At 36.0% G+C, this 25,530-nt stretch overlaps 1 long non-coding RNA gene across 1 annotated transcript in view; it reads left to right on the top strand.

Annotated features, from left to right (window-relative positions):
• The window catches only part of LOC140325034 (uncharacterized), a 35,160-nt gene extending 9,894 nt beyond the window's left edge, over positions 1 to 25,266 (top strand). The window contains exons 2-4 of the long non-coding RNA XR_011919632.1: positions 2,241 to 2,334; positions 22,905 to 23,044; positions 25,167 to 25,266. This is a non-coding gene — a long non-coding RNA (uncharacterized lncRNA). The remainder of the gene's footprint in view (positions 1 to 2,240; positions 2,335 to 22,904; positions 23,045 to 25,166) is intronic.
• The last annotated feature ends 264 nt before the right edge of the window (positions 25,267 to 25,530 follow it).

The raw sequence follows: 25,530 nt of genomic DNA on the forward strand, positions 1-25,530 counted from the left end.
CAAGGAATATGTGAAGAAGAAACTTAATTAGACTTGTTTGCTTGCTACTTAACATTTTGGCTTGTATAATAGCCAATTAAATAATGACAAGATACAAAATCTACATCTTATTGCGAAGCTGACTTTCAGATTTGTGTTGACTTTGGCTGTTCGGGGACATCAGCTAAATTTGATCGGCAGTGTTTTGTCACAAGTTTGGATGGCACTTTATACACATTGTATCATATTTCATACATTTAGTGTGATTCACCTCTTTGTATCAATTTCAAAAGGCGCCCAGCCTTGTTTTAGAGCAACTAAAAGCCATTTTTAAGAAAATATTCAGCATTATTGTAACCACTGGCAATCTGTGATAAGTGAAAGGATAGTCTGACCTTGGTAATATGTACAGTATGGTGGGAAATAAAAGGTGGTTACAATGAGGTCACAATGATGGTGTTTCCCTTGCATTATAAAAGTTTTGTCAGCGTAACTGGATAGTAAGAGTAAAATGAATTTGACTCTGCATGAATGAAAACCTAATCAATACTTTATATAAATGAACCGGTCTAAAAGGTGATGAAAACATGAAGGGAATGTCCTTTCAGATGTATATCCTGACCTCCTTATGTACTAAACATTGGGGGGTCTTTCCTTCTAAATCCCCATTCACAAAAACATCATTGTTTCAAAATATTTTGAAGGCTTAAGTATGTTTTCATTGGAAATATTACATCCAACTACAATAATTTCATAAAGAGTAGGGGTGTTATGAAACAGTGAATTGTACAAAAAAGTCTATGGTAAAGAATCAATCAATTCTATTGCCATAACATACACATAATGACCTGAAAGATTTCCACCAGAGAATGTTAGCTATATGTTAGATTTACTGCATTATATATAACGCTGAAAGCTTTAATGTGTAAATAAAGACAATTTTTGTTTTAGCTTTGGATGGAAAGTCACAATAAAAAGTCACAATCTGTAAATGAGCCATAGCTTTCTGCCATGCATGCTCCGACAGTAGGTCACCGGGCTGCCTGTCAGGACAGGGCTTGACTCCTGCAGACCAGGCAGACAGCCCAATGTCCAACTGATGGCAGGCTGACAATGCTGCTAATATTGATGTATATGATTTTAGGTACACCTTGCCGATTGGATATATGTGTTGGCTAGCAGGTGAGCAGGTGAAGTGGTGCACCTAATAAAGTGGATGTGTCTATATATATATATATATATATATATATATATATATTGTGATACCAATGTAGGATTGGAGGTGGAAGGGAGATATATTTGCCCAGGATGCCTCTTTATGTGAGGTATAGTTGCCCAAGATTCCCCTCCTATGTGAAGTAGCAGGTGGAAAACTCACCTGTGAGGTAATTAGAGAAGTAGCACTGAGGGTGGGATAAAACCCAGAGCCAGGAGCTCAGTCAAGAGCCTAATTTTGGAGAGACACAGACAGGGTCTGTGGAGGCTCAGCCTGGCCTAGAGAGACACAGCTAGGCGGACTGTGTGTGAGCGAGAGAGCTCAGTTTGGAGGCTCAGGAAGTCTGTCTGCCTGGGGACAGAGGAAGGTGGACTGGGAGAAGGAACTCAGACCTGAGGAAAAGGTTGTTGCAAGTGGTGTTTGGAGCTGATAGGGAGAAGCCCTCCAGCTGATAGACAGGAAAGTCTAATGTTTAGTGAGTGCCGGACAGGCAAGGTTTTCTTTTTGTTGTTTTGTTTTATTGTGCAACCTTTAATAAACCTGGCGGGAAGTCAATTGGACACTTATACCTCGGTGTGATATAAGTTGGTTGAATCAGATGTCCTTTGAACAAAGCAAAGGCGATTGAGAGCTTAACCCCCTTACAATATATATATATATACATAGAGAAAGAAAGGGAGTTTTTAACACATAAAATGTGATATTGCAAGAAGTTTGTCTCTTCTTTATATGAAAAGCTACTTTTCAACTGAACAGATCAAAAACAAGGGAAAAAAAGAAAAGTTATTAGTTTCCCAAACTGAAAAGTGACTTCTGTCTACTCTTATCTTCCCTTGTACACCATCCCAGCGTTAGGCAGGTAACCTGTAGTTTGGAGGTCTGCATTCATCATAATAACACCTGAGGGCCATTGCCTTTGGCAGAAGAATAAAGAGAACAGCACCAAGGTTTTAGCATTAAAGTTGTGATTTTGGTATTTTGATCTGTGTTTGTTTGATCTGTATCCTTTTTTGCTGTTTTGTTTCCCTTTGCCACTAAACTCTAGACATTCTCAGCAAAATTCAACAAAAGAATTATCGGGGTAAACAAGTACAGAGGATTGTACAAGAAGTCTAAAGGTCCAAAAAAACGTAAAACAGGTAACACATTCTATCAATAGTTATTACAATATACCAGCTTTTAAAAGCTTTTCAGGGCTGGAGAGGATACACTTTCATTAGTGAAGCTGGGTGATCCAGCAAACCAGGAATGGGTTTTTTCAAAGTCATTTGCTATTTTCTCTGTTTGCTATGCAAATGGTTTGAATCTTGGACCAGATCCATTCTAGGTTAGCTGGATTACCCAACTTTGCTGATGAAAGAGTATCCTCCCCAGTTTTGGAGAGCTTTAATAAATCAGGCCCAACATTAGATTTGCTAATATTTAGCAATTTTTTCAATCCATTGCAGGTTTGCTGGATCACTCAGGTTCTACCACAATAGTCTTCAGTCTTCTCCAATCTTGGAGAGCTTGAATAAACCAGGCCTAATGAGTGAAGCATCAATGTTTATGTTTATCTAGTGTAGCATGATGCCTAAATATGACTTTGTACTGAAAAAAAAAATTAGACCTCTGATGTTATCAGATACTTTAATAGTGAAATCCTGATCCTTTAAATATACAAACCTGGGTTTACAGATATTTTTTAATGTTTGCAATTTGTACCTAATGTTGGAAGAGACAAGCTGCAGTTTCTGATTTCATTAAAAGGTTGCAAAAGAGAAGTCACTTATCTGCTTTGTTTAAAGGTTATATCATGGAAAAGTTCAAATGTCAAATTTAAGCTACTCTTAAACAATTAAAAACTTTGTGACAGCATAAAATATGAAATAGTTACAGAGCTTTTAAATTGTAAAGGGAAATTTAACTTTTTAACTAATAATGTAGGAAAGTCACTTTTTCTGTAGATGTCGCTTTTTTTTTTGTTTTTGTAACCCACCAGTGGCTGAGTTTATTTCGACTGTTAGAACATCCTTTGCATCACTTCCATCCCAGAAATAAAATTTAGGATGGGATACTAGAAAAAACTGAATAGTAGAATTGTTATTGGTATTTTGTTTCCATACTGTATAATGTGGGCTATTTGCAGACAGTATTTAGTTGCATTGGTGGAAAGAAAGGTAAGCTCAGGAGAGAGAAAGGGGCAAAGCTAAGCTGGAAGTTTCCAGAGCAAAATCTACTGCCTACATCTCTCAATCTACCAGCCATTTTGATATAAAGTAAATTATTTGTATGTTTTTATGATCATGTGATCAGTTTATTTTGCCTTAGTTTTTTACCAGAATTCATTAGGACCCCATTTAAAATATGTGTTGTGTTAATGCAATGCATTACAATGCATTAGGTTGTGCTGTATTAGGATAGAACATTTATTTTTAATGAGAAGGCAATGCTCCTTAATCCACAAAAAATTGGACATGCACCATTTAAATTACAGAGTTCTGCAATGCACTGTGCATTAGCCACTATTGTGCTGTGCTCTGGGGTGCCATTCACAATGAATAGCTCTTCACCACACCACGTTGTGGTACATGAATTACCAATAATGGCCAATCTAAATAAGCCCTTAAGGAGACATGCCATTTCACATAAAGTACAATAGGAATGAGATTGCAGATCATTCTGCAGTGGGTTCAACATGAACTTTATCTGTTCACAATTTCTGCAAACTTCACGCAAATAAACTTTCAAGCAGATATTGCCTTTGCCATTGTCTTTGTAGAATGCCCCTTCAACACAAATCAAATCAAATGTTGAGTGCTTCTGCACCATTAGTTGGAGGGTTTAAATCAAAACAGTTGGTGTGAGAAGTGGTGTAATCTGCAAAATAAGGACATGGAAATATCAAAGACACTGACTGGAGGAGGGGAGAAGTTCAGGAAGGTTATGCAGAGGATTGACATTGAACTGCATGGAGGGAAAACTTCATGATTGAGCATCTGGGGTAGAACAGTAAGAAATTGAACCTTGAATGAATTAACTAAGCAATGCATATATTTGCTTTATTTGACTTCTAATAATGCTGCTCGGATAAAGAATTATGTAGGACAAAAACTCCCTGGTTGGTTGTAACCACTAGCATGAACATTTCTAATAATTTAACAGAATGTCCAAATGTGGCAGTACACAATTTGCACTTCTATAAATCAATTATTTTTCCCATAACTCTAACAGCCTCTGAGTCACCGCTGAACTAAGAATAAAATATATAATAATAATATATAAATATATATATATATGGTATAACAGCTCATATGACAGTCTTGAATCTCAAAAACATTTAGTTTTGCCAACTAATATCATACAGGCCCAATTCCAGTCCAATTTTTAAATATATAATAGAGTGGAGAGGAATAGTATTTTAGGTGTTTTTAGAGATGTCTGTGAGCATGTTGTGGGGATTATTTTACTTCACTTTGTATCCCCATAAAACCAAAATATGGGATAAAGAAATGTTATGGTTGTCACTAGAACTGGTAGACCATGACAGTGAAAATCCTTGCATGCTCAATAAATGTTATTTCTGTTCTTATAAATATGGTCATTGGAAAGGTATGATGTCACTGTCTGTGAAACCCTATCACCAGGGTGGGAATTAATAAAAACTTTCCTACATGAGATATAGACAGCAAACAGATATGATGGTCTTAAGCAACGTAGATACGTCCAATGGTTCGCACCCGATAATCAGCTCAGGGACGATATCAGACAAGATTCTGAAGTGTGTACAGTGTGCGTTGTTTATCGTTTCACGGACGATATATATATAATTGCATATATAAGGATATATATATATATATATATATATATATATATATATATATAAATGTATAATTTTTGCAGCCTCCATTTTGCTTTGGTTGCCTTTTCAGTTGTCATCCAGTTACCCAGACCATATATTTGCCTATTCTAGTGGGAACACCATAGTGCATCTACCCGTGGTATTTACCTATCTGGTAACAATAACCAATTACCAGTAGTTTGTTTTTTATGATTGGTATTTTATTTTGATGATATAGTGTTGTTTTTACTGCTTTATTCTATATTATGGTTTTAGTAGTTGACTGAAGAAATGGATACTGTCCTGAAAAAACATAGGTATTTTCCTATACCAGTTCGCTCGTTGTTATCCAAAGATTTCTCTTTAGTCATTGGACTGATGGTTATATTTCTTGCACCTCATGTTTCTACATTGTATGTTCAATTTTATCTCCCCTACAATAGGTTTTGCCTGACAGCTAATGAAAATATTCCTATCTATGGGTACCTTTTTGTGACCTTTTAAAAATATATTCTCTTTTTGAGGTATGTATTCCAGGAATGTATTTAGATTAAATTCCTTACATTTATACTTATTTATGGCACCCCTTTTTCTGCATATGCGTGTTAACCTTAGTAAGATATTCAAACAAGCATTATTTATTAAAACAAAGAAAAAAATACAATAACCTTTTTTATTATTTTATTTTTATTATTATTTTTTCCAGTGAGAAAAGGAAGAACTTCATCCATGTTTTTCCATTGTTTTACCAAATGCCTGACTTTTTGTCAAGGTTAATGATCTTAAGAAAATAAAAGAGAAGAAGGGACAAAGGTAATATTTTCTTAGGAAACTATAATTGAAAAAAAAAAAACTTTTATGAGCAATTAAATACATTTCTCACACTTTTACATTTTTTAAAGCTAATTTCACTGATTTTATTTTTAACAGGATTCTGACACTTTTTTTGTTCACAGTTCTTATTTTGACTATTCACCTGATATTTTTCCCTTGTCAAATGTGACTGTCATTCACTCCCTTAAGCAGTTCATTGTTAGGAAAAACGGGAAGGTAATATTGAGAACAGTACATAAATAATTAAATGTTGAAGCATCTATGACTAATAACAGAGCCCTATTATAATATGAATTCAGCAAACTTCTGCATACTTTACAGTCAACAGTAAAACACGTGTGTGTATTTGTAGGTGCATGTGGATGACGTCTAGAGAACCTGTCATAAAATAAAACAACTTTGTAAGATACCTCGGATGGAAGTTGACATTCTTTGACTGCTGGGCTATACACAGTATTGTTACTTTTAGGGGTCTATTCAGAAAGCAGGTATTCTGACAATCACCAATTCTCTGGTGCATAATCAATCACTGCCATTGAAAATGCATGGACCTAGAAGATTTTTTCACCAAGAAGTGCTTGCTGAATGACAGATTCACTGCCTTATAGGTAGACCCTTATTATTATGCAGGTTGGGAAGTGGGAAATATTAGCTTATATCTGACACATTTCAAACAGGTCACTGGTTTTTGAACATCAAAGTAAATACATTTGTTGGATTTTAACACAAAGCCCAACCCAAAATGTTTTATTTACCTATTTTGTAGGATCAAAAAAATTCTTTATAAACCTAATGAACTCTAATAAAGAGGAAATAAAGTTTTATAATTTTAAAAGTTTTAATAAAACAGGTCAATATTGCAGAAAGTTACAGATAATGTCCCTTGAGCAATAATCCCTTATGACTGATTGCTCCATGAAACTGTCAGCTCAGCTTTGGTTGCCACGATGCCCGGCAATCCTAGCTTTCCTCTTGACATGACTGAATGAATTTAGAGCATTCCAGAATAGGGTCATCCCACCATGGCTAATCAAGATGTCCCAAGGTCGTATCGAGAAAGTGAAGAATATGGTGGCGCACCGCAGCAGAATAAGGAAAGGTGAGTATAGCAAAGTTTAGTTCCACTTTAAGTTCTGTAGATATCTGCTTTTAGGTTCTCAGGTATGAACAACTGATGCGATCAATATGAGGTTCCCAATCTATTAGTTGTAATTGTTTTTTATTTTTTATCATGAAGAATGCAACAGAAGGAGCTAGATGATGATAGGTAGAGGTAGCACCTAAACCCTTCCCGGGAATACAGGAGCAAAGTTATTAATAGGGGTAGGGTGATGATCTCCTTGTTGGAATACCCAAAACACTAATCTATAATTAAAATATGAACATTTACTGCATTATTTATTGCTGATGAAAACTACATTTCCAAATAAACATGCAGCTATCTGTAATTTTCCAAAGATTACAAAAAAAATTTTGTTCCTTAATCCCAGACTCAATCTCGAGCCATCTTATTTTCACAGCACTTATGTACAGTTACACTTATGTATCTTTCGTTTCAGGTAAAAAAAAAAACTTCTTAACAACAATGCAAAATTCCTGTTGATTCGTGGTGTCCTCACTTCCCATGGGATGAACAGATAGCAATACAATTTTATCTTCCATGTGTAAGCTACTAACCCACTAGCTTCCAAATAAAGCTACATACACACATCAGATGAGACGAGCACAACCTCAAGTCCGACATGTTCAGCAGTCCTCTGACGTTGTTAATTATTATTCCGCCATGGCAGATTGATGCCTGGCTTATTGGGAATGACCACTATCGGGAATGTCCTCTTATAGAGGAGAGCACAGAAGAGTGCCACTTGCTCATCCTCCGCTCTACATAGAACATAACAATTATTTGTGTACAATTCACATTTCTTTATCTGTCACTGGAAACAATAATTTTTTTCCATCTTCTAATGTTCATCTGACATCTATGAGACAATTAACAGAGATGAAATAGGTAGACATGTTTACATGATAAACAAACCTTTTTTCCTCCACCCCCATTGACCCATTCTTCACAACTCGGTATTTACCAAGATCCAAGCACTGGGTCTGGTGATTGTTAACTTTCTTTTACTCCGTGAACCTGGACAATACAACCCCATTAACGTCTTTGGGGTTCCGTAATTCTCACCTTCCTTGTTTGGACACAGCCCAAAAAAAGATTTTTTTTAATATAGACCTAAACTAGTCAAAGTGACTTTAAAAATATCTTCAACACGTTAAAGCTTATGTAAGATTTTCATAATTGGGTTTGCATTTTTTTTAAAATGCGTCTTCCTGATTCTTTTTAAGTGTGAATGTTTATGACAAAAAAATCTCTCTCTAGAAATAAACTATTCTATCCACCCAAACAGGAAAAAAAAAAAAAAAGCTGAGACAAAATAATTTCTTTGAGATCAGAGTATTCAGCAATTAGATACGGCTTTTTTCCTTGGAGTTTCTATTGAGTTTTTCAAGGTTAGTTGAGAAATGAAACAACCAATTAATATAACAATTGCTTTTTTCCTGTGTATTTTTCCTTTCAAGCAGAAATTGTCTGTGCAGCTGAATTTTTGGAAATGTTGTTAGCAATTCCTGTTCTGGTAAGCATTTTTTCTGTCTCTTTTAATATACTTCTTCCTCCAAACTCATATAGACTTATTTAATAAGGCTTTGTAAAGAGCAAAAGTGATATGCAAAGTTCAGTAACCCACAACAACCAATCAGATTTAATCTCTTGCTAATCTAATTTCAGGAACCTGAAATCTTTGCTATGAATAACTGCAAGTTGCTCTGAATTTACTGCCTACACCCATCCAAAAAAAGACATTATCGGATTTTTGCTTTTATAATTTTTTTTACTTTTCTGAATCTTACTATTATATATGCTTAAAAGTTGCTGCCTTCTAATTGTTACCGTTTTTTGCTGCCTTATTAAATTAAACCCATCCAAAAAAGACATGAAAGGATTTCTGCTTTTACTTTTTTCTTTTTTACTTTCCTGCATCTTGCTAACATAGTTCATACATGCAATAACTCGTAAATTCTCAATCATAGAATCAGTTACTCATTGATTTGGATCATTAACGTGCATGAGTGATTTTATTAAGATGTGTTATACAGCTTATCAGAGGTGCTAGTAACATTTACTCAAAGACCAAGAGAAGCTAAGGGTTCTGTAGTGGCAATTCAAAATATATTATTTTATATAAGAGGAAATACACATAGGTAATAAATTAAAGTGCATACAGTGGATTAAAGTGGTCCTTTTTATTCCACATGTCATATAGATATAGAGATATAGGACCTGTTTGTTATTCATAGGAATCCCTAATTAGTCAAAGTGTCGACAAGAATAACGTCTCGTGTACCGATGTGTTTTGCTAACAGGCTTCCTCGGGGGATGTATTGGGAACGTAAATGCACTAGATAACAGGATAAGGTAAAGCAGGATTTACATTTGATATAGGGAGGTGTTATATATGCATAATGTATGTATATCACATATATGCATAAAAAGTAAAATAGGTGATAATGTAGAAAATGAGTGTTATAACAAGATTATGCAGCAGTTGTGTGTAATAATATTAGTAATGTGTAATAATGTGTGTATTAGTACTCATATTATTCACACGTTGGGACACGTAATTTATTTCCTCTGTGTTTACTCATATATATTAATATATTTTCAATTGCCGCTACAGAAACCCCAGTTTCTCTCGGTCTTTGTTTAAGTGTATTATCCTTTTCTTAATGGCAGCTGCACCTGCCATACTTGAAGGAGGGATACGTATCCTTTTCTTTTTGTGCTTGATTAGTATCCTTTTCTTTTTGTGTTTGGAACATTACAGTTCCTAGTCAGATGAATAATGATAAGAATAGTAAGGGTTAGCTCCAATCTACAGTCAGAAAAGTTACAATCTAAATTTGAAATACTTCTGAACCAACTTTGAATTGACTGATCAGACAGATTTGTTCTGCTTTATGGGACAGGGCGTTATGGGATCTGTCTGGATGGATTACTAATTTATAGTTAGGGACAGCTGTGCAGAACCTAGTTTTTTGTCCATCATCTTGGGTGATTAGCACTGTGAAAATACTCATATTTTACTTCCAAATGGACTGTATACATTTACATTTTAGTATATTTTATGACTTAATCTCACATAAGTGTTTCTTGAATAGCATATTCAGCTCACTGATTTTTCTTGTTTTTTTTTTTTTGTTCAATGATCATGCTCACATTTACATTATGTCCAAAAATCCCCAAAAATGAGCCTACAATGTATTTATGCTGATGCATTATCAACCTCTCCACACCCGTGGTCTATACTGCTTGTATTTTAACACAGATAACGAAGAAACAGCAAGGAAAGATTCATTTGTGAAGACAGTTTTAGTGTTATTAAATAACAAATGAAACAGTGCATGCACAGGGACGTCATCTTTTATTTGCATTTTATATATTTCATTGACATTCTGAAGTTCCCTCCATCCTTTGTCAAATGTCATATAAATGACTTCACTGCCGCCATCTCAATAGCTCCTGGCGATCCTAGCTGTGCTGTTGCCCTAATGCTTCATGTGTCTCTTTTGGCTGAAATTGCCAAAGTGGATCTTTCTTAATAATTCTCCCTACAGCTTTATCCCCCCACCAAAAATCAAACAAATCCAATCTAATGTACTGTAAATCCAAATATTTTTTGTACAGTGTCTTCTGAGTATAAAGTGATCTACAAGTCATTAGAATGTTAAAATTTTTAAAAGCAAAGATGAAATATATGTCTTTAAGCAGTTTTACCTGCCAAAAGATTTGTATTTGTGATTATCCAGGCCTGACATTTATATATCACTTTCCCACTGTAGGTCCCTAATGTAGCAAGGCAGGAGACCTGATTTTTTTCTGCTGCAGTTATGTAACAATTACTGGTCTTGTTCCTCCCCAGCCCTATGATTGGATAAATAAAGCATAAACAAACTATTAAGCTCATCTTTCTGTTATTATTTGATCCGTGTGTTCCTTGTTACCACATGAGAACTTCAGTACGGCTAGCTTCTTGTATTTCTTTTCACTGCCCCTCTTTTTCTGCAAGAGGCTTCTATCAAGTCAAATCCAAATACTTACACTGCTTGCATTGTCAAATATGCATGTAACATATATAACAAATATAGAAGCACATTAATTTGTCTTTTTATATCTATATCAGGTTCAGTGTTAGAAATAATTTAATACAAAAGCAAAAGTGCAATGATGAAAACAATAACTGACAGTGACCAATCAGATTTGGGATTATTGTGCCTAGATCTAGTTGAGATTGATTCTAATTACCTGTCATTGAATATAGCACTTTTCTTTTTCTTCAGTAGCATTGCCAACAAATAGAACAAACAAATCTGTTTGCACTAACTTTGGTTAGCTCATTCAGTGTACACAGCACCAAGCTACTGCCCACTGTGTACATTAATAACATGCTCATAGGGAATGCTGCAAGGCTAACAGTGCCATATTTCAAGAAGATGTTTGTGAAGACTGAAAATTATTAATGTTGTATTACCTCGGTGCTAACACACATCCTGACATGATGTATTTGAAGTCTTTATCTTAGAGATCAATACCCATATATTTCTTATTGGAGTACCATACAACCTTCTAAAAACTAAAGAGGTCTATTCCTTATTTAGAGAAAGTGTAGATATGCAAATTATTACTCCCGGTTAAACTATCTATTAATATCAGACATTGCTACATGCCTCTACATTGACAATCCAACTGTTCAACGGCTACACAGAACCAAATCCATCAAATTGGGATTCACTGCTAATGACCTGCTTATAGCTAATAACCATTGTTATGTGCTTCAGATATTTTTGCTTGATGCTAGGAGCTCTGAAGCCTTCTTCAATAGTCCCAAATCACGTGCCAAATCACTCAACTCATGCTGATCAAATCCTTTACGAACAGAGTCCTCTTCAATTTCAAACTCTTCATCATTGTTGTCACCAAGTTCATTACCATAATCATGTTCACTACATGGTAGTGTAACAAAAACCAGCACAGAGATTTCATCATGAGGCCCTGGGCGTATAGCCAATGGTAGACTAGGTTACTCTGTTACATTTATTTTTCTTGGTATATCCTGAAGTTTTCACTATAAAACAGTAACAGTCACTGAAATGATCTCCTGGCTCTTTTGCCAAGCCATAGGTATACCAAATGGCATCTTATCACGCGTTCCCTTTGTCCACATCCGTAAACCCTCGACACACTGTTTGCACACCTTATGAGGGGCCCAAGACTTATCTTGATCACCAAGTTAACTTTGAAATATGCCAAATAGGCTTGCTCTACAAATGTGCTGATGTTCGCCCTTTGACTGGGAATGGTGAAACTGATATAACAAAATGAGTCAGGGTTGTTTAGGCACTTACAACGAGAAACAGTAGAGCCAGACATGATCTGAAAGAAAGGAAATACGTGTTAGTAGAAAAATACATTTTGCTTATTCAATACATAGAGCAGCACACAACCTTTGACCACACTGTCTTGCGTGTAAATGAATAACCTATACAAATCCACGCTACAATAATCGCATTAATATAAGCCGTAGAGAAAAAACCTGATGTGGAAGAAGAAAACTAACTGCACTTTCAGAATCAGCATACCTATTTTAGTGCAAATAAGCTTAAAATTGAAATCAACAAAAATGTGTTCAAAATTGTTCCCCAGTGTTATTAATCCTACCTAAATGGTCCAATTAGACCATTTGTGAGACTCCACACCAAAGATAGGTCCCCAACCCCATTAATACTGACTCCAAGGAACCCTGCCCTCAAGGACCTAAACCGCATACCCTTACCCAACCATTACCTGCAATACTAGCACCAACCTTAAACCTCTGCCTCAGCTGAGAATGGGTGGGAAGCTCACACTAGCTGAGCTAAAATTTCTGAAGACCTCACCTCTCTACCCCATAACTTTTATGACCTTTTTTCCCACCCTTACCTCTGCCCTCCTACCAATCCTTTAACTAGCTCGTTCCAAGCCTGTCTTAACAAGCAGTAGAAAGTTACAATCTACCATTTCAAGTATCTATAATGTGGAGGTCAGCAATAAGAACCAGTTAGGGATGTAAGGACACCAGGAGAAAATGTTTTTCCTGTGAAATTCAAGGGACAGTTTCAAGATCAAAGTGGTGTTCAGCAGCAATGCCTATTTTTATGAGATCTTATAAAACTGGATAAATAAATGTGAAGCTGTTGTTATAACCAATTAGATTTATAGTCTTATTTTTTGCAGAGCTTGTTAGAGAATAAAATAATTGAAACGGAATTGACTGAGACGAGCAACAGTCCATTAGCTTTCCTTCAGTTTTCACAACTAAGCCCCACTTTTTTCATATATACAAATTACATCTGACTTTCCATGCTATCTTCTTTGCTAACTAAGAAGTTGCATCAATATGCTATTAATAATGCAGGCTGTTTGATATATATTTAATAATGTTTTTACTGTTCAATAAAAATAAAGGATTATGGAGAAATAATTAGGTTGTTTATATATTCATTCATTGTACTAGTTTGTTTCACCCAAAAGTCCTACACATAAAACATACATCGATTCAAAGCACAAGACTGCTCTGGGGCATTCATTTGGTGATTGCTTTATTCCTGATTCACTGATCAATTAATATAAGCTGCTAGTCGGCAATTACAGCTGAATTAGTGCCCATTAGCTGTTAGTTATCACGTTTCCAGCTGCAAATGTTGTGAATATTTAGCCAATGTTCTTGACCTTATACTACCAATTAAGATTACGAAGAGGGTATACAATGCTGAAAAACTGCATTAAAGGATAACTGTAGTTTTACATAAGCTCATTTACTCTATTCAGGGACACTAAGAAAGGATATCAATTTTTACCTTTTGCTTTTTCTTTTTCCTGTGTGTTTAGAGCTGTCAGCACAGAGCCAGGCAAGTGTGATCATTGCATTGCTTACATTTATCCTTTCTGCAGCTAATGCACCACTAGTGGTGATTGGAAAGTTCTGATTGGAATCGATTACAACTTGGATCTGAGATATTCTGATTTCAGTTAAGAACTTATATGACCTTATCAAGGCTCTCCAAGGCTGGAGAGGAAACACGTTCATCGGTGAAGCTGGGTGATCCAGCAAACATGAAATGGATCTGGTCCAGGATTGAAAACATTTGCTAACATACCTGTCATTCACAGGTATAATAGGTGGCAAGGAATAAGTACAAACAACTGACAAGCAATAAAATTGCTCATTTATCAGTTCTTAGGCAAATGATAATTGCCTGTAAATGGCTGTTAAAACCACCAAATTCTACTGTGTGTCAGGTTAAACAAGGGGCCAAATAACTGGCAAGCAAACCACAAATTGACCAAGCCCATAGAGTAGTATATGGAGCATAAAACATTTTCCCCACTCTCGTAACTGATGCATAGTAAGGCTTAGTTGAACTTACTAACTTAACTTAAAAAAAAGATTTGTTCTTTCATAAATGCATAAACTTTAACTCACCGAATAGTGAGCCTCAAATTTACCTCCATAATCAGCTCAGCCTTTTGAATAAAGAGAGAACAGAATTAAAGGTAGTACACAGCAAAGAAACCAAGATACAAAACTATTTATTACATAGGCCGCAGTTGTGCTTAGAGAATTGAAAGTTGTAAAGTTACCAAACACTTAAGTAAATAGAAACTGATTTTATGGAGAAGAAAATAAAAATAAATCAGTTTAAGGATCAGGAAAGGGAAAAGCTGAATCACATTATAGTCTGTAATAGTACAATTTGTCGTAAAGTGATGTTTAAATCCAAAAGGTGTGAACTACAGACTGCAATAGGCGACTACATTAGCATCTTTACATGCTGATGAAAATGCATTGATACAAACCCTTATATGTCTTTGAAAAGAACTGATGAAACAGAAAATACAGCGTATTGTATAGAAGAAAATGCAGGTATCATAAACCAGACAAGGAAATCTGAAAAAAAAAAAACATGAAAGTACTGCATGTTGTGAACTCTTATATAGTATATCATATTTGCGTTCTAGGTAATCTAGGCAATCTAATAAGTCAAATGGTATTTTTAGTCCCCTTAAAATAGTGAAAATGAAAAAAAAAAAAAAAAAAAACTTTTGTTGCAATGTTTGGCTTCAGTCTATCTCTGCAGTACCTTTTTCAGCCCCTAGATGTCCACCAGCTGACAGCCATGACCAGGGTAACTCGGACTTTCCAGCCCATCCTTCACCACCACCATCAGAACCTCCGCCTCCCTCCGACCCCCACCTGCTTACCAACCACTCCCCTACCATTAAATACCCAGACACCAATCTTGGGTTTAAATTGGCTGGCAAATAGCCATTTAATTAAACACCATTAAATTAATTACCCATTCAAGTAATTACCAAATATCCATTAATAAATAAATGACAAATAAATAAATACATTTACACTTTTGATATGCACGCATACATTAATATAATTTAACACTCCCTTATTATTATTACTTAACCAGGATAGTATAATGCAAACATATTACATTGAATATAAACTATTTAACCAACAACCTAATTCCTCCCTTTTATTTATATCTAACCATAACAAGAATGTCCATATTGTTATCAAACTCCATACTCCCGGTTTTACACCCAAACAACCAGGCTGCAGGTCTCAGAAGGCAAAATCAGCACCCAACAGGACTTTAATTCTTCCAACATCTCCACCTTGACCCCTAGCCGCCCAGCACAGCCTCAGGAGCCATAATCATCCGTTCACCATAAAGGGGGAGAACCCACCAAAAAGGGTCCCCACTTCCAAATTCCACCACTTTATCAATGCACTGGATCCTTGCCTTTTCCAGACCCCAACCACTAAAATGACCCCAACCACTAAAAACCACACTTTCAAATTATAACTATAAAAGGGGTGGGTGAGCGGGAAACTTTTTCTTCCAAAAGAGGTCCTCTCACTTCCGTCCAGACCCTTTTAACTCATCCTATTCCTAATCCCCTCCTACCCCACACTATCACAGCCCCCTCTAGTCTTACTACATTTTATTAACCTGTAACACCCCTGGGCTAGGCCTCCCACCCTCCTCATGTGGCCCTGTGCCTAAATTCTTACGGCTAGAGGCCTCTCTTAATCATTTAACTGTCTTCCCCTGAGCCCAGGTTTCCCTGATGAGTTGTTCTATCTTACAAATACACAACAGCATAGCTATGACCAATTTAAATTAACAGTTCAAAAAAAAAAAGTTTGGTATTCGTTTTTTGCATCTAAAACAAAGAAATCATTTTGTATTCTGTGTAAATCATAAAATGATATAACTGGATATATAACAGCCTTCATGGATGTTAATCTCTGTATCTAGTAATGAAGTTTAATCATTGCCTCTATTAGTTGCTGTTAGTATCATGCTGTACAAGAATTGATAAAATATGTAGGACCATTGTTCCTTACAGACAACACGCATTAATCTTTATTGTGTTTCCATTAATAAATCATTGTTCTTCAGAAAGGTTTGCACACATTGTGACTGCAGTGGCAGGATCTAAAGATGACCATAAGCATTGGAAAGTTCTGAGTACAATTCTGAGTACATTATTACATCTATTATTTTTGTTTTATTTCTGGTATAATATCTGTATCTGTAGACAGACATCTAAAGTTTGCTTGTTTAAATACGTTCAAAAGTTTGACAATTTCAATGACATATACATTATTTTTATTTTATTATTTTTTACATGACTGTATTACATGTTAAATATTTATTTGTTCTTAAGTTCTTAAGACTTTCAGTGAAAAAGTAGTTAGTATTTTATTAAATATAATAAAATAACAGTGCTACATAGAGCTTGTATCTATTTTCAGCTTTTTTTTTCTTTTTAACTATGTCTGGATAACTTGGAGATACTTCATGCCTGGGTGCTTACATTTTAATAGAAATTTAATTTGCTGCTGCGTGAATAATCAGCAACAGAATTTCATAGAATGTTTTCAATGTGTGGGTTTGACACAGCACTTATCATATTCTCAAAATTAAGCATCCGCTAATTACCTAGAACTGTTATATACAGATAACACCTTATCCATTTACAGGTGCATTATAAATTGTGTCCCCAAACCAAATGGCATTTAGGTTTAGAAACCAAAACTTGGATACAAATATGGTCATGGTACATGTGTAAACCTGGGAGATAGAAGTTTTGTGCAACTGTTAAATGTCATATTTGTTATAGGTTAGACTTGGACTTGTTAGGCCAACGAAGCACCAGCCAGTAGATCAGGATTCAAGTTAAAATGAATAATTATTATTACTTTAAGAGACTTGCTTGAGTTTTTTAAGGACAGCAAACAGCATTTATATTGAGCAAAGTGTAGGTACCAACCTTTTCCAATCTGATTAAAAGAAAGTTCATTGTGATTGGTTGCTATGGGGGTAATGTATTTTGAATATCTTTTGACAAATAAAACCACACACCAACAACCACAACTCAAGCATAAACTGCTAGATCCTACATATCTGATTTATTAAAGCTCCCCAAGACTGGAGAAGATAGACTATCATGGGAAAACCTGGGTGATCCAGCAAATCACAAAAAGATTTCTTAAAAATAATTTGCAATTAGTTTGCAAATGCTTTGTATTTTGGACCAGAAACATTCCAAGTTAACTGGATCGCCCAGGTTCTCCCATGACAGTCTATCTTCTCCAGTCTTGAAGAGCTTTAGTAAATCAAGCCGTATGTGTCAAATCAAGTCCACAATATTTCAAAATATCCTTCCTCCTTCCTATTTATCCTTCCACAAAATATGCATGTTTACGCCCTTGGTCATGGGAGGAGTAGTGTAATTACTCCCCATTAATTCTTACACAAATACATTTATATTAAACCAGACTTTGTTCTCCTTGGACAGTCAGTCATGGAAAGCTAAAGATGTCAAAGCATGTTCACTGATATATTACCATTTCCTAGGCTTTAATTATCTTTTATCTATTACATCTATCTATGTATGTCTATTCATTGGCATTGCAGAATTGTTGAATTGGGCAGTATAATGCATTGAGTGTGCATGGCTAGACTTCAATCTTGATTGATTCAACATAAGAAGACCAGTCTGTTGTTCTTAACGTTGTAACTATAACAATAGATGAGAGAGGTTTGTATACAGCTCTAAAACATGTATCAAACCGTGGGCGGCAAAGGAGGCTCACAAAGGGAAATCTATGATAACAGATAACAGAATGGTATTTATCTGTCATTGAGGTTGCCAGAAGAACTACCATGGTATGGAGATTTATAATTACAGGAACCAATTGATCAGCTGGCTCCTAAGATGTGATCTAATTGTTCACCCCCAGCCCCACACACACATCCTGTGTGCCAATCCAACCTCCACCATGAACAAACCCATAAGAGAACCTGTCACCCTTCTCCAGTGCTATAATATAGGGAGCTTGACAGGTAAGGAAGCAGTTAAAAACTAATGAAGATTTTGATCTGGAAATGTAAGTGGGTATTACTGTACTATTAACTTTTTTGACTTGCTGCATGAAAGGAGTTCTGCTTAAAGCAGAAGAAACTAAAAACAAAAAAATTGCACTTACCTTTAATCCTGCAGACCCCACTAGTCCTTCTTGTCCTGTCATCCTGGGATTCCTCTTTATCACAGCGTAGAGGAAGCACCAGGCACTGCCATCTTCTGCCTTCTCTTCCTGTCTTCTTGCACTCTGCACAGATCAGGAGACATAGCCACTGTAAAGGGGAAAAAAAGAGAGCCGAACTCACTGCGCATGCGTGAGATTGGCATCTTTTTCCTCTTGGTTGAAAAGATGCCCTGATTTCTGGCATGTGCAGAAGGAGCAGCCAGAGCTTCCTGGGATGCATGACGTAGGTGTCCCAGGAGGCTCTGCTTAAAGGGGCAGTGCTTTAAAAAAAAAGGTGTTGCATCTTAAAAAACAAAAACATTTTCACTTTATTTAGAAGTGTTGTCTACCCTTCTATGTAAAGTAAAATTGTTGAGTTTAGGTGTTGGGCTTTAAGGTGTGGGATAAGATTATTTTACTCCTCCTCCTATAATGGACTGCATAGCACATCTTCATTGCAGCCACTTGTGTTGCCTAAGCAGATATCATTTAAAAATATACAGCATACTATATCTAGAAATAATAGCAACCAATGCGCAAAACTTTATTAAACATTTTGTGCTGTTAAGTGGATATAGATTATTACCCAGGTCCAATTTATTATTGAGCATAGTCAATTCATATAAAGAATTTTTATTTTTAGAGGTTTGTGGACCTATGTAGCAGACAGACTAAAAATAAAATGTGGTACCATATATTTACAAACATTAAAATAACATGCTCCCCTGGCTCCTGCTCAGTCATAAACAATATTTTTGGTTATAATTGAAGTCATAATCAACCTGTTATAACCAAAAGCCCATTATTTTCAATTGCGTTTAACAAACCTGCTCAAAAATCTGCTCTCTTAAGGAGCATCCTATCAAGTTCAGACACAAAGGTATTGAAAGTGGCAACCCATATATATTGTATATTGTATGTTAAAAAGTGTTTGTATTGAAGTCTCTTGCATTACCCTTCACGCAGTTACTGCATACACGTAAAGGAATGAGTCTATCTATTCTCCACACATGGAGCTCCCTTGATAAAATGATGTGCTCTCTCAGCATGCAGTGTCCACACGTGGAGCCGGCTTCAATGGCATGTCTGTCTGTTATATGGATCTGAAAACCCCTAATAATAATAATTCTTTATAATAACAATGTGCAAATCTTTCCTTTCTGTATAAAGTTTGGCCCTTCTTTGCTCAGTCTCCTCTCGATCAGGGAGGTCACTGAAAAAATATTAAAACCTATGAACATAAATGTATTATAATGCAGCTCACATGTGCTTAAATTAAGTGTCACCCCCCTCCTCTTCTTTGTAACAAATCTGTGAAAATACAGATTTGTTTTTTCAATTATCAAACAATACAACAAATCTCTATCAGTAATATATTTACCAGGACAAAAATCAGAAAATTAGAGAAGCTAGTTGTTAGAGTATACCTACACGTTAAAGGATGAATAGAAGGCTTTGCAAGCACAATGGGGTAAACTAACTCCATTTACAGAAAACGCAAGGTCTCCAGATTCTAAAAATGATTTTACATTAGTACGAGGGGGTGCTGAGAAAAATGAATGTGGGGGCATATGCCTAATATCTTAGCATGTCTCTGTGCAAATATCAGGTCTTTGCGATGATTCTTAAAAGTGTTTTTCCTTTAAGTGAGAAGCTGTGATGGCAGAGGCACAAGCAAGTCTCATGTCGTTGGAGTTACGGGCCGTCATGAAGTTTTTGTTTCTCCAGGGAAAGGAAGGACACTTCTCCCAGAGTGTTTGTGACATCTCAGTGTGAATGTCCTCTGCTGACTTTCCCAGGAAAAACAAAAACTTCATGACGATCTGTAACTCCAACGACGTGAAACTTGCTTGTGCCTCTGCCATCACAGCTTCTCACTAAAAGAAAACACAGTTTTAGGAATCGCAAAGACTTCATATTTGCATAGTTACATACTAAAATATTAGGCTGTCATATGGCCCCACACTCATTTTTCTATTTCATCTAGAACGGGGCAAAGCCAGGAACTTCTCAGCACCCCCTGGTATATTCTGTGCTCCGTCTAAGTTTGCAACAGGTACTTTAAATACCTCTCCTGAGAGAGCTACATGCTAATCAACACCATTTCTTCCAGGGTAGAAATCTGAATAATTTTTTCATGATAAATTAGAAGCCAACTGCAATCCATAATATTTTGCAGACCTATTACGGTAACCGATAATGTCTTGCTACTAAAGCCAGACTCATGCTACTGGAGGCAAGATTTAGTGTCATTATATCGCTATTGTCACAATGATAACATGATGCCAAAGTCACAGAGTAGTTTCGTATTAAACACACTGCCATGTTAACTGAGCAAAGCAATGTTAGGTGTGCTGCTACAGGGAAAGTGTTTTGTTGCCATGTATGAGTGCTACTATATTAAATGGCTTCAGTCTGTTTACTTTTAATTCTTCATGACAGTCTATTGACTTTTTTTCTTCTTCTTAATGTCATGGTAAAAAAAATGTGCTTACACAATGGGCCTGATTTATTAAAGCTCTCCAAGGCTGGAGAGGATACACTTTCATCAATGAAGCTGAGTGATCCAGAAAACCTGTAATGGATCTGGTCCAGGATTCAAAACATTTGTTAGCAAATAGCAAATGATTTTAGGAAATCCATTCCAGGTTTGCTGGATCACCCAGCTTTACTAATGAAAGTTTATCCTCTCCAGCCTTGGGGAGCTTTATTAAATCAGGCCCAATATCTCCACCTTTATTCAATCTGTTATCTATAAGAAACCATTGTAGCCAACCAACTTTATGTATTAGTCTGTTCTAAAGCATTAGTCACATGTAGAACCCAGAGCATTTATTTTGCTCTGCTCCCTTCTCCTAATCCTGAATAATTTTGGTTATTGGTAATATACTGATTTATGTGATATATAAAGTGGAAATAATATTGCTTCTCCATAGTTGGTGCCAATATCTTCACCTGGCCCTCTTCCGCTTTCACACATCAAGGTAAAGTAACAGAGCAATGGTACCAGTTGTATTAGTTCAATAAAATGGGTCCTGATACTTTGGATAGAGTAGGGTTTAGTTTTTGCATCACTTTTACAGAAATGTGCTCTATTTTTCTGTCTTGCTGATAGTTTCACGAGACAGGAAGCGAGGAAAGAACTTCTATGTTCATAAACAGAGAAAGCTTCTGGTCTGACAAAACATTCACAGCAGGACTGGAAGTAAGGGTACTTTTCTCTAACTAAGCCCCATATATATCCAAAAATTAGGAAAAATGTTTTGGCTTTATATGCCCTTTAGGGCTTAAAAGAGTCAAAACGGATGATAAATGTGTTGTGATAGAACATTTGAACATGTCAAGTGCTTACTAACACAGAGTAGCTGAGTATCATTAAAAGAGAGAGTGAAACCCATCTTTGAGCTTAGAGTACCTGCAAGACAAGAAGTTTTCACAGTATGCATGTCCATTTTTCATTCATGAAATTTTAACCCATGCTTTGCATACAGCCTATCAATGAAAACTCTTTGGACAGCTCCAGAGTGCTGAAAAGTCAGGAGTAATTCTGTTACATGGACAGCCAGAAGGAAGTCTTTCTAGTGATGGATGATCTCTGAGACTCGCAAACTGCTTGGTCAGAGCTCTGCTTTCTCAGCTTTTTCTGGGGGAATAAGTGATGACTAAGTCATTTGGACAAAAAAAAACTCCTGTCTGTTTTATGTAGGAGAATTTTCACCTTTCTTTCTCTGTACTAAGCAGAAGACCCTCAGGGCAAGTCCCACTGGAGAATATTCCCTCCTCTTGCCTTGAAGACATATGGACTAAATGTCGAAGTGTGATTTCTGTTTCCCTAATGATTTGCAAACAGCTGCACTATCCTTGTGACTTAATACATTTGTGTGGTTATAAAAAAAAGCAGGGGAACAAAATAATGAAAAATTTAGATAGTTGTTAATGCATTCTGCTCCCTGCTAAGCTTTTATTTTTCCTTGCATATGTTTAAAACAGAGACGTTTAAAGTTTAAGTCCAGTTAAACAGCGAAATATACAAATAAAATAAACATACTTTATGATTTTTAGTAGAGTGTACCCTTTTCTCTCCTTAATTTAAAAACTGCTGTTTCCTAGTTTCTTGCTTAAGCAGCTTAGATCTCTGCTGTGGTTTCTGGCTTCCAGACATTAATAAAGACAATTTTTTCATTTTATTTATTTCCATTCAGTGAGATACAGATTGATAATATTTTGCTTTAGTAATCAGTTATATTGTCTTGTATTGCTTTCATTAAAGTCAAATCGAATTTAATTTTAACCTTAAAAGTGCATCAATGAGCGCAAAACCTCATTGCTTTCTGTCTCTTGCCAGTGTGCTGTAGAAGGACCGTTGGCATTTGTAGTGAAGCAGTGACATCACCGCAAAGGTCTGACACATTTCCTGTGAGACTCAGCAGGTGGGGTGTTGGACAGAGACCACTATGTCCAAGCAGTGAGAAACGTCCTACTCAGGTGGGTTTATGTTAATCTCTCTTTAACCTATAAGACTTTTGGAGACATGTTTTATTAAAGCAAAAACTTAGGTGGAAGAATAATAAACCAAAAAGGATCAATTTATTATAAAAACATTGCCAAACATGCTTAGCCATGATTTCAACAGCCAGAAGCTCCTATTCACGATAACCCTAGGGGCAATTCATCTAGGGAAGCAGGTGCTACTCAGGGTGAAAACATACCTACAACATTTGAGCGTAGAATTAGTACCATTTGAGTGTTCTGGAACCTTACAGCACCTGAATCACTTAATCACTACACTGCCTAAGCCATCCATTATTTGTATACTAAACTTTTTTACAGTAGGTGCATATTAGGAAAACAGTGCTAGGATAAATCTAGACCAATTCACAGGGGGAAGCATATTTTGTAAAGTATATATTAAAGCCACATGCATATCTTGGCATACACTCATTATATTCAGTGGTGGATATTCCAGAGATAATGGTAATAAAAATATGGTTTTTCTTAGTGTAGTTTGTATTAGTTCACAGCAGCCCCCAGCAGGTAATCATCCATAAAACTGCCCACATATACAGTATACATTCACACTGGTTACAGATTTTATATGTAGATTAAAACAAACATTAGTTCAACAGGAATTCAAATGACCAAACACTTATTATAAAAATAGGCAAACTGAATAAGCAATCTCGACGGGCTTAATCAATCAGTTCAAGAGGCCTTCAATAACAATAGCATGAAGGGCTGCATTGTATCTCTTAATGAGTTTTTATGTAAAACAGAGCTTGGAGTGTGACAGTAAATCAGGAAAACAAAGACGGTTTATCTGTTAAAATTACAAGTATGTGGTATCTTGAGAGAGCCTATGGAGCTCACTCACACAAGCTGTATTATCTCTATGTCTCTGCAGGACATTCCTTAAAGTAAATCTTTTGAAAAATAGCTATATAAGCAGTTGCGATAAAAATATGTTTTATCCGCCAAAAGATTCCTATCAATCCTGTGATCCAAACACCACTATCTGATGGCACATACAGGTCATTGAATCTGATTCCAGGGGATCTATTACTAGATAATGGGTCAACTTAAAGCAAAACTAAACTCACTTTACTTACCCGTCCCCATTCTATCTCAGTGTGCAACCATTTTCTCCCTTCCTTTCCTATGTGTGCTGATCTTCAGGCCATCTTGAATGAACAGGCATGCGGGAGTGCATTCAGTGCACATGTAGGGGAAGACTAACAATAAGCAGCTCAGCTTTTTTTTTATAGTTCCCTGGCATGATAAGGCAGGTCAGAGAAAATTTTGGAGAAGGGACACTGCCTGTCTCATTCTACAATAATGACTTGCCTGATGAAAAATGGAACAAGGTATTTCTTAGTGTTTCCCTGCCATAAATATGTTGATAACATCATTTGGCCACCAGAGCTTTCAACATGCTAACTAAAGTTGCTTAGAACAGTAAAATTCCAATTTCTAATCTAATCTGGTAGATCTAATTTGGTTAGGTCATCCATGATTTCCAGCTGGATTCAACTTAAAATGTAATGTTACGAGCTATTACATACCAGTGAATGGCTGTATAGTAGTATGGCTCAGCCATGGCATATGATGACATCGGATAGGTATATTAGGATTAGCCAATCTGGCCACCAGACAGTAATTGCTGTCATCATCCTGGGGCCTAATATAACGGTCAATGGCAGGTATAGTAATGTCAGAGCGAAACTTGGATTGCTCATTTTCCGAGTTCTGATGCCAGGTTTGGATAACTTTGAGCTTGAGTTTGAATTACAGTTGGACTCCCCCTTTACCATTGCTATGTATACCTTATACATTTTGTGCTCTGTGTATTGGGTATTCTGTGTATGCTCTGTGCTGGGTGAGTTTGGTATGCTATTTACATACCTCCATATTTTGGAGATAGTGAAGAGGGGCTATTTTTGCTCAAATTATGTTGGTAAATGACATCCCCCTGCATACCCCAATTTAGCAGACCATAAAAAAATTAATTCTTTTTTTTCTTTATATTATCTTTTTGGAATAAAAAGAAAACATTTAGAGACTGAAGTAAGAGTCAAATGCAAAATAACACTCTTTTTTCTTATAACAATAGGGTGTAAGAAGCCATCCAAATAGTGAGCAAAGAAAGAGGAAAGAGGGAAGACTTCGATTTAAAAGAGGGAAAGTTCTTTTTTGTTTTTATATGTTTTACATGAGTTGAGGTAAGGACTATTTTTACAAACTGAATTCTTACATGTAATAATTATATCCTGTTGCTAAGGAGATTAAAAACAAAAAAGCAAACCAGGAGCAGTGCCAGATGTAAAATATACCAGTTGTACATCTAGTTGCTCCAAGTGAAAACTAAATTGATAATCATTTTAACTTTAATGTGAATTATATGTTAAAGGAAACATATCAGCTTGAAAATATTGAGTAGGACTGATTTTCTAAACTGTTCAACTAGTAAAGTGAAT

Source organism: Pyxicephalus adspersus, chromosome 2, assembly GCF_032062135.1.
Source record: "Pyxicephalus adspersus chromosome 2, UCB_Pads_2.0, whole genome shotgun sequence".
Classification (NCBI taxonomy): Eukaryota; Metazoa; Chordata; class Amphibia; order Anura; family Pyxicephalidae; genus Pyxicephalus; species Pyxicephalus adspersus.